A 12674-nucleotide genomic window follows, 5' to 3' on the forward strand; every position below is an offset into this window, starting at 1 on the left:
TGGTTAAGTGTGTAGCATTGGTGGTATAGTGGTGAGCATAGCTGCCTTCCAAGCAGTTGACCCGGGTTCGATTCCCGGCCAATGCATGGCTTTTGGCGCATTGTACTTGGCAACATTTTGCTTTTCAAGCTTTGGCCGCCTCTGTCACGTCTGTCGTTAGAACCGAAAAAAATCACAATCTCCCCGTCGGGGAATCGAACCCCGGTCTTCCACGTGACAGGCGGAGATACTAACCACTATACTAACGAGGAAGCCCCTGGGTGAGGTTCTTCAGCAACAGATGACAGTACGGATCTGGGCTGAGGTTGCAGATCTGCATCTTTCTGCATCAGTCTGTCATGCTCATTCTTTCAGAAGTCTGACTCCTTGTGAAAGGAAACTCTTTCTCAGTTGAAGGACTTGGTCAGGCATCTCAACATCTCAAATATTGTCAGCAAACACCATGCCCTTGAGTCACTACTGCACAGTGGCTTTTCTTTTCTGAAGCATGACATGGAGTACAAAGGCCACGCCCCTTTTTTGTCTTTTCGGAAAGACAGGATCCATCGGGATTTGAACTCGGAACGCTAGAATCAAAGTCCAGAGAGCGTAGGCGTGGACTGCCAGCGCTCTTTGACCTTGTAAATTGTTATGTTCTTGCCATGACAGGCAAACATCAAATTCTTCCCCAGGGGGAATTACCTCAAATGGTGGAGCGCTGGCTCAGCGTGTAAGCGGTAGCAGGATCGATGCCTGCATTCTCCAGGGTTGCTTTTAACAGTGTGACCGCCAGAGGGGCCAAAACGAAAACTAGAACTATCAAAATCCAACCCAAAAGTCATTGTTCCAGCCTAGTTTCGAACCAGGGACCTTTCGCGCGTAAAGCAAACTTGATAACCACTACACTACAGAAAGCAGGCCCTGGGCAAATGTGTGCTTGTGTCCTACAATGACAACGACAGGTTTCGGGACCAACGTCCCACCTGAAACTTTGTACCTCGGACCTTGAAACAGAGTCAACATCGGTGGCTTTTGCAGCATTGGTGACACAGGTGATAGCATAGCTGCCTCCAAGCTGTTGCCCCGGGTCGGTTTTCTAGGCAAACTCAGGACCTTTGGCTCGTCACACTTGGCAAAGATTTGTTTCGTACAGTTTTACACTTCTGTCGAAAGAACAGAATAAAAGACAACCTCTCCATCGGGGAATCCAATCCTGGTCTTCCGCGTGAAAGGCATAGATACTGTCCACTTCACTGCTTAAGAAGGCATAGCTGGGTCCTATTTTGCATCAGACAACAATGTGGATCAGGGCTGAGGTAGCAGCTCTGCAGTTGTGTGCATCAGCCTGTCAAGCTGTTCCTTTCAGCAGTTTGACTAATTTTGAAAGGAATCTCTTTATCCGTTTGAAGGACTTGGCCAGGTTACTGTGTATTGCACTTTCTGTGGTTAAGGGTGTAGCATTGGTGGTATAGTGGTGAGCATAGCTGCCTTCCAAGCAGTTGACCTGGCTTCGATTCCCGGCCAATGCATGGCTTTTGGCGCATTGTACTTGGCAACATTTTGCTTGTCAAGCTTTGATCCCCTCTGTCACGTCTGTCGTTAGAACCGTAAAAAAAATCATAATCTCCCCGTCGGGGAATCGAACCCCGGTCTTCCGCGTGACAGGCGGAGATACTATCCACTATACTAACGAGGAAGCCCCTGGCTGCGGTTCTTCTGCAACAGATGACAGTGCGGATCTGGGCTGAGGTTGCAGATCTGCATCTTTCTGCATCAGTCTGTCATGCTCATTCTTTCAGAAGTCTGACTCCTTGTGAAAGGAAATTCTTCATCAGTTGAAGGACTTGGTCCGGCGTCTCAACATCTCAAATATTGTCAGCAAACTCCATGCCCTTGAGTCACTACTGCACAGTGGCTTTTCTTTTCTGAAGCATGACATGGAGTACAAAGGCCACGCACCTTTTTTGTCTTTTCGGAAAGGCAGGATCCATCGGGATTTGAACTCGGATCGCTAGAATCAAAGTCCAGAGAGCGTAGGCGTGGACTGCCAGCGCTCTTTCACCTTGTAAATTGTTATGTTCTTGCCATGACAGGCAAACATCAAATTCTTCCCCAGGGGGAATTACCTCAAATGGTGGAGCGCTGGCTCAGCGTGTAAGTGGTAGCAGGATCGATGCCTGCATTCTCCAGGGTTGCTTTTAACAGTGTGACCGCCAGAGGGGCCAAAACGAAAACTAGAACTATCAAAATCCAACCCAAAAGTCATTGTTATGGTTATATTTCAGCTCATTTTGCACAAACACCACTTTACTACAGACTGTTACAATGTAACTAATGTAGCACACACCTGCACAATGTATATAGCCTGTATAATTCTAAATTGTTTACATTTTATATTTTTATTTTATATATTCTCTGAATGTTTAATTCTTGATCCTTGTTATTTGTCTATTTATATTTATACTTTTACTTTTATTCTATGACATCCAATGTGGGCAGCAAAGTAAGAATTTCATTGTACAGGGAAACTAGTTTCCTTACTGTGCATATGACAATAAAGCTTTGAATCTTGAATCTTGAATTGTTCCAGCCTAGTTTCGAACCAGGGACCTTTCGCGCGTAAAGCAAACTTGAAAACCACTACACTACAGAAAGCAGGCCCTGGGCAAATGTGTGCTTGTGTCCTACAATGACAACGACAGGTTTCGGGACCAACGTCCCACCTGAAACTTTGTACCTCGGACCTTGAAACAGAGTCAACATCGGTGGCTTTTGCAGCATTGGTGACACAGGTGATAGCATAGCTGCCTCCAAGCTGTTGCCCCGGGTCGGTTTTCTAGGCAAACTCAGGACCTTTGGCTCGTCACACTTGGCAAAGATTTGTTTCGTACAGTTTTACACTTCTGTCCAAAGAACAGAATAAAAGACAACCTCTCTATCGGGGAATCCAATCCTGGTCTTCCGCGTGAAAGGCATAGATACTGTCCAGTTCACTGCTTACGAAGGCATAGCTGGGTCCTATTTTGCATCAGACAACAATGCGGATCAGGGCTGAGGTAGCAGCTCTGCAGTTGTGTGCATCAGCCTGTGAAACTGTTCCTTTCAGCAGTTTGACTCCTTTTGAAAGGAATCTCTTTATCCGTTTGAAGGACTTGGCCAGGTTACTGTGTATTGCACTTTCAGTGGTTAAGGGTGTAGCATTGGTGGTATAGTGGTGAGCATAGCTGCCTTCCAAGCAGTTGACCTGGCTTCGATTCCCGGCCAATGCATGGCTTTTGGCGCATTGTACTTGGCAACATTTTGCTTGTCCAGCTTTGTTCCCCTCTGTCACGTCTGTCGTTAGAACCGTAAAAAAAATCACAATCTCCCCATCGGGAAATCAAACCCCGGTATTCCGCGTGACAGGCGGAGATACTATCCACTGTACTAACGAGGAAGCCACTGGCTGAGGTTCTTCTGCAACAGATGACAGTGCGGATCTGGGCTGAGGTTGCAGATCTGCATCTTTCTGCATCAGTCTGTCATGCTCATTCTTTCAGAAGTCTGACTCCTTGTGAAAGGAATTTCTTCATCAGTTGAAGGACTTGGTCCGGCGTCTCAACATCTCAAATATTGTCAGCGAACTCCATGCCCTTGAGTCACTACTGCACAGTGGCTTTTCTTTTCTGAAGCATGACATGGAGTACAAAGGCCACGCACCTTTTTTGTCTTTTCGGAAAGGCGGGATCCATCTGGATTTGAACTCGGATCGCTGGAATCAAAGTCCAGAGAGCGTAGGCGTGGACTGCCAGCGCTCTTTGACCTTGTAAATTGTTATGTTCTTGCCATGACAGGCAAACATCAAATTCTTCCCCAGGGGGAATTAGCTGAAATGGTGGAGTGCTGGCTCAGCGTGTAAGCGGTAGCAGGATCGAAGCCTGCATTCTCCAGGGTTGCTTTTAATAGTGTGACCGCCAGAGGGGCCAAAACGAAAACTAGAACTATCAAAATCCAACCCAAAAGTCGTTGTTTCAGCCTGGTTTCGTACCAGGGACCTTTCGCACGTAAAGCAAACTTGATAACCACTACACTACAGAAAGCAGGCCCTGGGCAAATGTGTGCTTGTGTCCTACAATGACAACGACAGGCTTCGGGACCAACGTCCCACCTGAAACTTTGTACCTCGGACCTTGAAACAGAGTCAACATCGGTGGCTTTTGCAGCGTTGGTGACACAGGTGATAGCATAGCTGCCTCCAAGCTGTTGCCCCGGGTCGGTTTCCAGGCAAACGCAGGACCTTTGGTTCGTCACACTTGGCAAAGATTTGTTTCGTACATTTTTACACTTCTGTCGAAAGAACAGAATAAAAGACAACCTCTCCATCGGGGAATCCAATCCCGGTCTTCCGCGTGAAAGGCATAGATACTGTCCACTTCACTGCTTAAGGAGGCATAGCTGGGTCCTATTTTGCATCAGACAACAATGTGGATCAGGGCTGAGGTAGCAGCTCTGCAGTTGTGTGCATCAGCCTGTCAAGCTGTTCCTTTCAGCAGTTTGACTCCTTTTGAAAGGAATCTCTTTATCCGTTTGAAGGACTTGGTCAGGTTACTGTGTATTGCACTTTCTGTGGTTAAGGGTTTAGCGTTGGTGGTATAGTGGTGAGCATAGCTGCCTTCCAAGCAGTTGACCCGGGTTCGATTCCCGGCCAATGCATGGCTTTTGGCGCATTGTACTTGGCAACATTTTGCTCGTCAAGCTTTGTTCCCCTCTGTCACGTCTGTCCTTAGAACCGTAAAAAAAATCACAATCTCCCCGTCGGGGAATCGAACCCCGGTCTTCCGCGTGACAGGCTGAGATACTATCCACTATACTAACCAGGAAGCCACCGGCTGAGGTTCTTCTGCAACAGATGACAGTGCGGATCTGGGCTGAGGTTGCAGATCTGAATCTTTCTGCATCAGTCTGTCATGCTCATTCTTTCAGAAGTCTGACTCCTTGTGAAAGGAAATTCTTCATCAGTTGAAGGACTTGGTCCGGCGTCTCAACATCTTAAATATTGTCAGCAAACTCCGTGCCCTTGAGTCACTATTGCACAGTGGCTTTTCTTTTCTGAAGCATGACATGGAGTACAAAGGCCACGCACCTTTTTTGTCTTTTCGGAAAGGCAGGATCCATCGGGATTTGAACTCGGATCGCTGGAATCAAAGTCCAGAGAGCGTAGGCGTGGACTGCCAGCGCTCTTTGACCTTGTAAATTGTTATGTTCTTGCCATGACAGGCAAACATCAAATTCTTCCCCAGGGGGAATTACCTCAAATGGTGGAGCGCTGGCTCAGCGTGTAAGCGGTAGCAGGATCGATGCCTGCATTCTCCAGGGTTGCTTTTAACAGTGTGATTGCCAGAGGGGCCAAAACGAAAACTAGAACTATCAAAATCCAACCCAAAAGTCATTGTCTCAGCCTAGTTTCAAACCAGGGACCTTTCGCGCGTAAAGCAAACTTGATAACCACTACACTACAGAAAGCAGGCCCTGGGCAATTGTGTGCTTGTGTCCTACAATGACAATGACAGATTTCGGGACCAACGTCCCACCTGAAACTTTGTACCTCCGACCTTGAAACAGAGTCAACATCGGTGGCTTTTGCAGCGTTGGTGACACAGGTGATAGCATAGCTGCCTCCAAGCTGTTGCCCCGGGTCGGTTTTCTAGGCAAACTCAGGACCTTTGGCTCGTCACACTTGGCAAAGATTTGTTTCGTACAGTTTTACACTTCTGTCCAAAGAACAGAATAAAAGACAACCTCTCCATCGGGGAATCCAATCCTGGTCTTCCGCGTGAAAGGCATAGATACTGTCCACTTCACTGCTTAAGAAGGCATAGCTGGGTCCTATTTTGCATCAGACAAAAATGTGGATCAGGGCTGAGGTAGCAGCTCTGCAGTTGTGTGCATCAGCCTGTCAAGCTGTTCCTTTCAGCAGTTTGACTCCTTTTGAAAGGAATCTCTTTATCCGTTTGAAGGACTTGGCCAGGTTACTGTGTATTGCACTTTCTGTGGATAAGGGTTTAGCATTGGTGGTATAGTGGTGAGCATAGCTGCCTTCCAAGCAGTTGACCTGGGTTCGATTCCCGGCCAATGCATGGCTTTTGGCGCATTGTACTTGGCAACATTTTGTTTTTCAAGCTATGTTCCCCTCTATCATGTCTGTCGTTAGAACAGTAAAAAAAATCACAATCTCCCCGTCGGGGAATCGAACCCCGGTTTTCCGCGTGACAGGCGGAGATACTATCCACTATACTAACGAGGAAGCCACTAGCTGACGTTCTTCTGCAACAGATGACAGTGCGGATCTGGGCTGAGGTTGCAGATCTGCATCTTTCTGCATCAGTCTGTCATGCTCATTCTTTCAGAAGTCTGACTCCTTGTGAAAGGAAATTCTTCATCAGTTGAAGGACTTGGTCCGGCGTCTCAACATCTTAAATATTGTCAGCAAACTCCGTGCCCTTGAGTCACTATTGCACAGTGGCTTTTCTTTTCTGAAGCATGACATGGAGTACAAAGGCCACGCACCTTTTTTGTCTTTTCGGAAAGGCAGGATCCATCGGGATTTGAACTCGGATCGCTGGAATCAAAGTCCAGAGAGCGTAGGCGTGGACTGCCAGCGCTCTTTGACCTTGTAAATTGTTATGTTCTTGCCATGACAGGCAAACATCAAATTCTTCCCCAGGGGGAATTACCTCAAATGATGGAGCGCTGGCTCAGCGTGTAAGTGGTAGCAGGATCGATGCCTGCATTCTCCAGGGTTGCTTTTAACAGTGTGACCGCCAGAGGGGCCAAAACGAAAACTACAACTATCAAAATCCAACCCAAAAGTGATTGTTTCAGCCTGGTTTCGAACTAGGGACCTTTCGCGCGTAAAGCAAACTTGATAACCACTACACTACAGAAAGCAAGCCCTGGGCAATTGTGTGCTTGTGTCCTACAATGACAATGACAGATTTCGGGACCAACGTCCCACCTGAAACTTTGTACCTCCGACCTTGAAACAGAGTCAACATCGGTGGCTTTTGCAGCGTTGGTGACACAGGTGATAGCATAGCTGCCTCCAAGCTGTTGCCCCGGGTCGGTTTTCTAGGCAAACTCAGGACCTTTGGCTCGTCACACTTGGCAAAGATTTGTTTCGTACAGTCTTACACTTCTGTCCAAAGAACAGAATAAAAGACAACCTCTCCATCGGGGAATCCAATCCTGGTCTTCCGCGTGAAAGGCATAGATACTGTCCACTTCACTGCTTAAGAAGGCATAGCTGGGTCCTATTTTGCATCAGACAAAAATGTGGATAAGGGCTGAGGTAGCAGCTCTGCAGTTGTGTGCATCAGCCTGTCAAGCTGTTCCTTTCAGCAGTTTGACTCCTTTTGAAAGGAATCTCTTTATCCGTTTGAAGGACTTGGTCAGGTGACTGTGTATTGCACTTTGTGTGGTTAAGTGTGTAGCATTGGTGGTATAGTGGTGAGCATAGCTGCCTTCCAAGCAGTTGACCCGGGTTCGATTCCCGGCCAATGCATGGCTTTTGGCGCATTGTACTTGGCAACATTTTGCTCGTCAAGCTTTGTTCCCCTCTGTCACGTCTGTCCTTAGAACCGTAAAAAAAATCACAATCTCCCCGTCGGGGAATCGAACCCCGATCTTCCACGTGACAGGCGGAGATACTATCCACTATACTAACGAGGAAGCCACTGGCTGAGGTTCTTCTGCAACAGATGACAGTGCGGATCTGGGCTGAGGTTGCAGATCTGCATCTTTCTGCATCAGTCTGTCATGCTCATTCTTTCAGAAGTCTGACTCCTTGTGAAAGGAAATTCTTCATCAGTTGAAGGACTTGGTCCGGCGTCTCAACATCTCAAATATTGTCAGCAAACTCCATGCCCTTGAGTCACTACTGCACAGTGGCTTTTCTTTTCTGAAGCATGACATGGAGTACAAAGGCCACGCACCTTTTTTGTCTTTTCGGAAAGGCAGGATCCATCGGGATTTGAACTCGGATCGCTAGAATCAAAGTCCAGAGAGCGTAGGCGTGGACTGCCAGCGCTCTTTGACCTTGTAAATTGTTATGTTCTTGCCATGACAGGCAAACATCAAATTCTTCCCCAGGGGGAATTACCTCAAATGGTGAAGCGCTGGCTCAGCGTGTAAGCGGTAGCAGGATCGATGCCTGCATTCTCCAGGGTTGCTTTTAACAGTGTGACTGCCAGAGGGGCCAAAACGAAAACTAGAACTATCAAAATCCAACCCAAAAGTCATTGTTTCAGCCTAGTTTCAACCAGGGACCTTTCGCGCGTAAAGCAAACTTGATAACCACTACACTACAGAAAGCAGGCCCTGGGCAAATGTGTGCTTGTGTCCTACAATGACAACGACAGGTTTCGGGACCAACGTCCCACCTGAAACTTTGTACCTCGGACCTTGAAACAGAGTCAACATCGGTGGCTTTTGCAGCGTTGGTGACACAGGTGATAGCATAGCTGCCTCCAAGCTGTTGCCCCGGGTCGGTTTTCTAGGCAAACGCAGGACCTTTGGCTCGTCACACTTGGCAAAGATTTGTTTCGTACAGTTTTACACTTCTGTCGAAAGAACAGAATAAAAGACAACCTCTCCATTGGGGAATCCAATCCTTGTCTTCCACGTGAAAGGCATAGATACTGTCCACTTCACTCCTTAAGAAGGCATAGCTGGGTCCTATTTTGCATCAGACAACAATGCGGATCAGGGCTGAGGTAGCAGCTCTGCAGTTGTGTGCATCAGCCTGTCAAGCTGTTCCTTTCAGCAGTTTGACTCCTTTTGAAAGGAATCTCTTTATCCGTTTGAAGGACTTGGTCAGGTTACTGTGTATTGCACTTTCTGTGGTTAAGGGTTTAGCGTTGGTGGTATAGTGGTGAGCATAGCTGCCTTCCAAGCAGTTGACCCGGGTTCGATTCCCGGCCAATGCATGGCTTTTGGCGCATTGTACTTGGCAACATTTTGCTCGTCAAGCTTTGTTCCCCTCTGTCACGTCTGTCCTTAGAACCGTAAAAAAAATCACAATCTCCCCGTCGGGGAATCGAACCCCGGTTTTCCGCGTGACAGGCGGAGATACTATCCACTATACTAACGAGGAAGCCACTGGCTGAGGTTCTTCTGCAACAGATGACAGTGCGGATCTGGGCTGAGGTTGCAGATCTGCATCTTTCTGCATCAGTCTGTCATGCTCATTCTTTCAGAAGTCTGACTCCTTGTGAAAGGAAATTCTTCATCAGTTGAAGGACTTGGTCCGGCGTCTCAACATCTCAAATATTGTCAGCAAACTCCATGCCCTTGAGTGACTACTGCACAGTGGCTTTTCTTTTCTGAAGCATGACATGGAGTACAAAGGCAACGCACCTTTTTTGTCTTTTCGGAAAGGCAGGATCCATCGGGATTTGAACTCGGATTGCTAGAATCAAAGTCCAGAGAGCGTAGGCGTGGACTGCCAGCGCTCTTTGACCTTGTAAATTGTTATGTTCTTGCCATGACAGGCAAACATCAAATTCTTCCCCAGGGGGAATTACCTCAAATGGTGAAGCGCTGGCTCAGCGTGTAAGCGGTAGCAGGATCGATGCCTGCATTCTCCAGGGTTGCTTTTAACAGTGTGACCGCCAGAGGGGCCAAAACGAAAACTACAACTATCAAAATCCAACCCAAAAGTCATTGTTTCAGCCTTTTTTCGAACTAGGGACCTTTCGCGCGTAAAGCAAACTTGATAACCACTACACTACAGAAAGCAGGCCCTGGGCAATTGTGTGCTTGTGTCCTACAATGACAATGACAGATTTCGGGACCAACATCCCACCTGAAACTTTGTACCTCCGACCTTGAAACAGAGTCAACATCGGTGGCTTTTGCAGCGTTGGTGACACAGGTGATAGCATAGTTGCCTCCAAGCTGTTGCCCCGGGTCGGTTTTCTAGGCAAACTCAGGACCTTTGGCTCGTCACACTTGGCAAAGATTTGTTTCGTACAGTTTTACACTTCTGTCCAAAGAACAGAATAAAAGACAACCTCTCCATCGGGGAATCCAATCCTGGTCTTCCGCGTGAAAGGCATAGATACTGTCCACTTCACTGCTTAAGAAGGCATAGCTGGGTCCTATTTTGCATCAGACAAAAATGTGGATCAGGGCTGAGGTAGCAGCTCTGCAGTTGTGTGCATCAGCCTGTCAAGCTGTTCCTTTCAGCAGTTTGACTTCTTTTGAAAGGAATCTCTTTATCCGTTTGAAGGACTTGGTCAGGTGACTGTGTATTGCACTTTGTGTGGTTAAGTGTGTAGCATTGGTGGTATAGTGGTGAGCATAGCTGCCTTCCAAGCAGTTGACCTGGGTTCGATTCCCGGCCAATGCATGGCCTTTTGGCGCATTGTACTTGGCAACATTTTGTTTTTCAAGCTATGTTGCCCTCTATCACGTCTGTCGTTAGAACCGTAAAAAAAATCAAAATCTCCCCGTCGGGGAATCGAACCCCGGTTTTCCGCGTGACAGGGGGAGATACTATCCACTATACTAACGAGGAAGCCACTGGCTGAGGTTCTTCTGCAACAGATGACAGTGCGGATCTGGGCTGAGGTTGCAGATCTGCACCTTTCTGCATCAGTCTGTCATGCTCATTCTTTCAGAAGTCTGACTCCTTGTGAAAGGAAATTCTTCATCAGTTGAAGGACTTGGTCCGGCGTCTCAACATCTCAAATATTGTCAGCAAACTCCATGCCCTTGAGTCACTAATGCACAGTGGCTTTTCTTTTCTGAAGCATGACATGGAGTACAAAGGCAACGCACCTTTTTTATCTTTTCGGAAAGGCAGGATCCATCGGGATTTGAACTCGGATCGCTAGAATCAAAGTCCAAAGAGCGTAGGCGTGGACTGCCAGCACTCTTTGACCTTGTAAATTGTTATGTTCTTGCCATGACAGGCAAACATCAAATTCTTCCCCAGGGGGAATTACCTCAAATGGTGAAGCGCTGGCTCAGCGTGTAAGCGGTAGCAGGATCGATGCCTGCATTCTCCAGGGTTGCTTTTAACAGTGTGACTGCCAGAGGGGCCAAAACGAAAACTAGAACTATCAAAATCCAACCCAAAAGTCATTGTTTCAGCCTAGTTTCAACCAGGGACCTTTCGCGTGTAAAGCAAACTTGATAACCACTACACTACAGAAAGCAGGCCCTGGGCAATTGTGTGCTTGTGTCCTACAATGACAATGACAGATTTCGGGACCAACGTCCCACCTGAAACTTTGTACCTCCGACCTTGAAACAGAGTCAACATCGGTGGCTTTTGCAGCGTTGGTGACACAGGTGATAGCATAGCTGCCTCCAAGCTGTTGCCCCGGGTCGGTTTTCTAGGCAAACTCAGGACCTTTGGCTCGTCACACTTGGCAAAGATTTGTTTCGTACAGTTTTACACTTCTGTCCAAAGAACAGAATAAAAGACAACCTCTCCATCGGGGAATCCAATCCTGGTCTTCCGCGTGAAAGGCATAGATACTGTCCACTTCACTGCTTAAGAAGGCATAGCTGGGTCCTATTTTGCATCAGACAAAAATGTGGATCAGGGCTGAGGTAGCAGCTCTGCAGTTGTGTGCATCAGCCTGTCAAGCTGTTCCTTTCAGCAGTTTGACTCCTTTTGAAAGGAATCTCTTTATCCGTTTGAAGGACTTGGTCAGGTGACTGTGTATTGCACTTTCTGTGGTTAAGTGTGTAGCATTGGTGGTATAGTGGTGAGCATAGCTGCCTTCCAAGCAGTTGACCTGGCTTCGATTCCCGGCCAATGCATGGCTTTTGGCGCATTGTACTTGGCAACATTTTGTTTTTCAAGCTATGTTGCCCTCTATCACGTCTGTCGTTAGAACCGTAAAAAAAATCAAAATCTCCCCGTCGGGGAATCGAACCCCGGTTTTCCGCGTGACAGGGGGAGATACTATCCACTATACTAACGAGGAAGCCACTGGCTGAGGTTCTTCTGCAACAGATGACAGTGCGGATCTGGGCTGAGGTTGCAGATCTGCATCTTTCTGCATCAGTCTGTCATGCTCATTCTTTCAGAAGTCTGACTCCTTGTGAAAGGAAATTCTTCATCAGTTGAAGGACTTGGTCCGGCGTCTCAACATCTCAAATATTGTCAGCAAACTCCATGCCCTTGAGTCACTACTGCACAGTGGCTTTTCTTTTCTGAAGCATGACATGGAGTACAAAGGCCACGCAGCTTTTTTGTCTTTTCGGAAAGGCAGGATCCATCGGGATTTGAACTCGGAACGCTAGAATGAAAGTCCAGAGAGTGTAGGCGTGGACTGCCAGCGCTCTTTGACCTTGTAAATTGTTATGTTCTTGCCATGACAGGCAAACATCAAATTCTTCCCCAGGGGTAATTAGCTGAAATGGTGGAGCGCTGGCTCAGCGTGTAAGTGGTAGCAGGATCGATGCCTGCATTCTCCAGTGTTCCTTTTAACAGTGTGTCCGCCAGAGAGGCCAAAACGAAAACTAGAACTATCAAAATCCAACCCAAAAGTCACTGTTTCTGCCTGGTTTCGAACCAGGGACCTTTCGCGTGTAAAGCGAATGTGATAACCACTACACTACAGAAACCAGGCCCTGGGCACTCGGATCGCTGAAATCAAAGTCCAGAGAGCGTAGGCGTGGACTGCCAGCGCTCTTTGACC

The 12674-nt window shown here is 47.5% G+C and overlaps 9 non-coding genes across 9 annotated transcripts; 6 read left to right on the forward strand and 3 right to left on the reverse strand.

Moving 5' to 3' along the window:
• Positions 1–14: 14 nt before the first annotated feature.
• On the forward strand, positions 15–86 carry trnag-ucc (transfer RNA glycine (anticodon UCC)). The gene has a single exon. It is a non-coding gene; the product is annotated as a tRNA-Gly (tRNA).
• Positions 87–179: 93 nt separating this feature from the next.
• Positions 180–251, reverse strand: trnad-guc (transfer RNA aspartic acid (anticodon GUC)). Its single transcript has one exon. It is a non-coding gene; the product is annotated as a tRNA-Asp (tRNA).
• A 1352-nt stretch (positions 252–1603) lies between these two features.
• Positions 1604–1675, reverse strand: trnad-guc (transfer RNA aspartic acid (anticodon GUC)). Its single transcript has one exon. It is a non-coding gene; the product is annotated as a tRNA-Asp (tRNA).
• A 2924-nt stretch (positions 1676–4599) lies between these two features.
• trnag-ucc (transfer RNA glycine (anticodon UCC)) lies at positions 4600–4671 on the forward strand. Its single transcript has one exon. It is a non-coding gene; the product is annotated as a tRNA-Gly (tRNA).
• A 1352-nt stretch (positions 4672–6023) lies between these two features.
• trnag-ucc (transfer RNA glycine (anticodon UCC)) lies at positions 6024–6095 on the forward strand. Its single transcript has one exon. It is a non-coding gene; the product is annotated as a tRNA-Gly (tRNA).
• A 1352-nt stretch (positions 6096–7447) lies between these two features.
• Positions 7448–7519, forward strand: trnag-ucc (transfer RNA glycine (anticodon UCC)). The gene has a single exon. It is a non-coding gene; the product is annotated as a tRNA-Gly (tRNA).
• A 1351-nt stretch (positions 7520–8870) lies between these two features.
• trnag-ucc (transfer RNA glycine (anticodon UCC)) lies at positions 8871–8942 on the forward strand. Its single transcript has one exon. It is a non-coding gene; the product is annotated as a tRNA-Gly (tRNA).
• Positions 8943–10294: 1352 nt separating this feature from the next.
• trnag-ucc (transfer RNA glycine (anticodon UCC)) lies at positions 10295–10366 on the forward strand. The gene has a single exon. It is a non-coding gene; the product is annotated as a tRNA-Gly (tRNA).
• Positions 10367–12527: 2161 nt separating this feature from the next.
• On the reverse strand, positions 12528–12600 carry trnav-uac (transfer RNA valine (anticodon UAC)). Its single transcript has one exon. It is a non-coding gene; the product is annotated as a tRNA-Val (tRNA).
• Between the last annotated feature and the right edge of the window lie 74 nt (positions 12601–12674).

This window comes from Salminus brasiliensis, chromosome 2 (assembly GCF_030463535.1).
Source record: "Salminus brasiliensis chromosome 2, fSalBra1.hap2, whole genome shotgun sequence".
In the NCBI taxonomy this organism is placed as follows: Eukaryota; Metazoa; Chordata; class Actinopteri; order Characiformes; family Bryconidae; genus Salminus; species Salminus brasiliensis.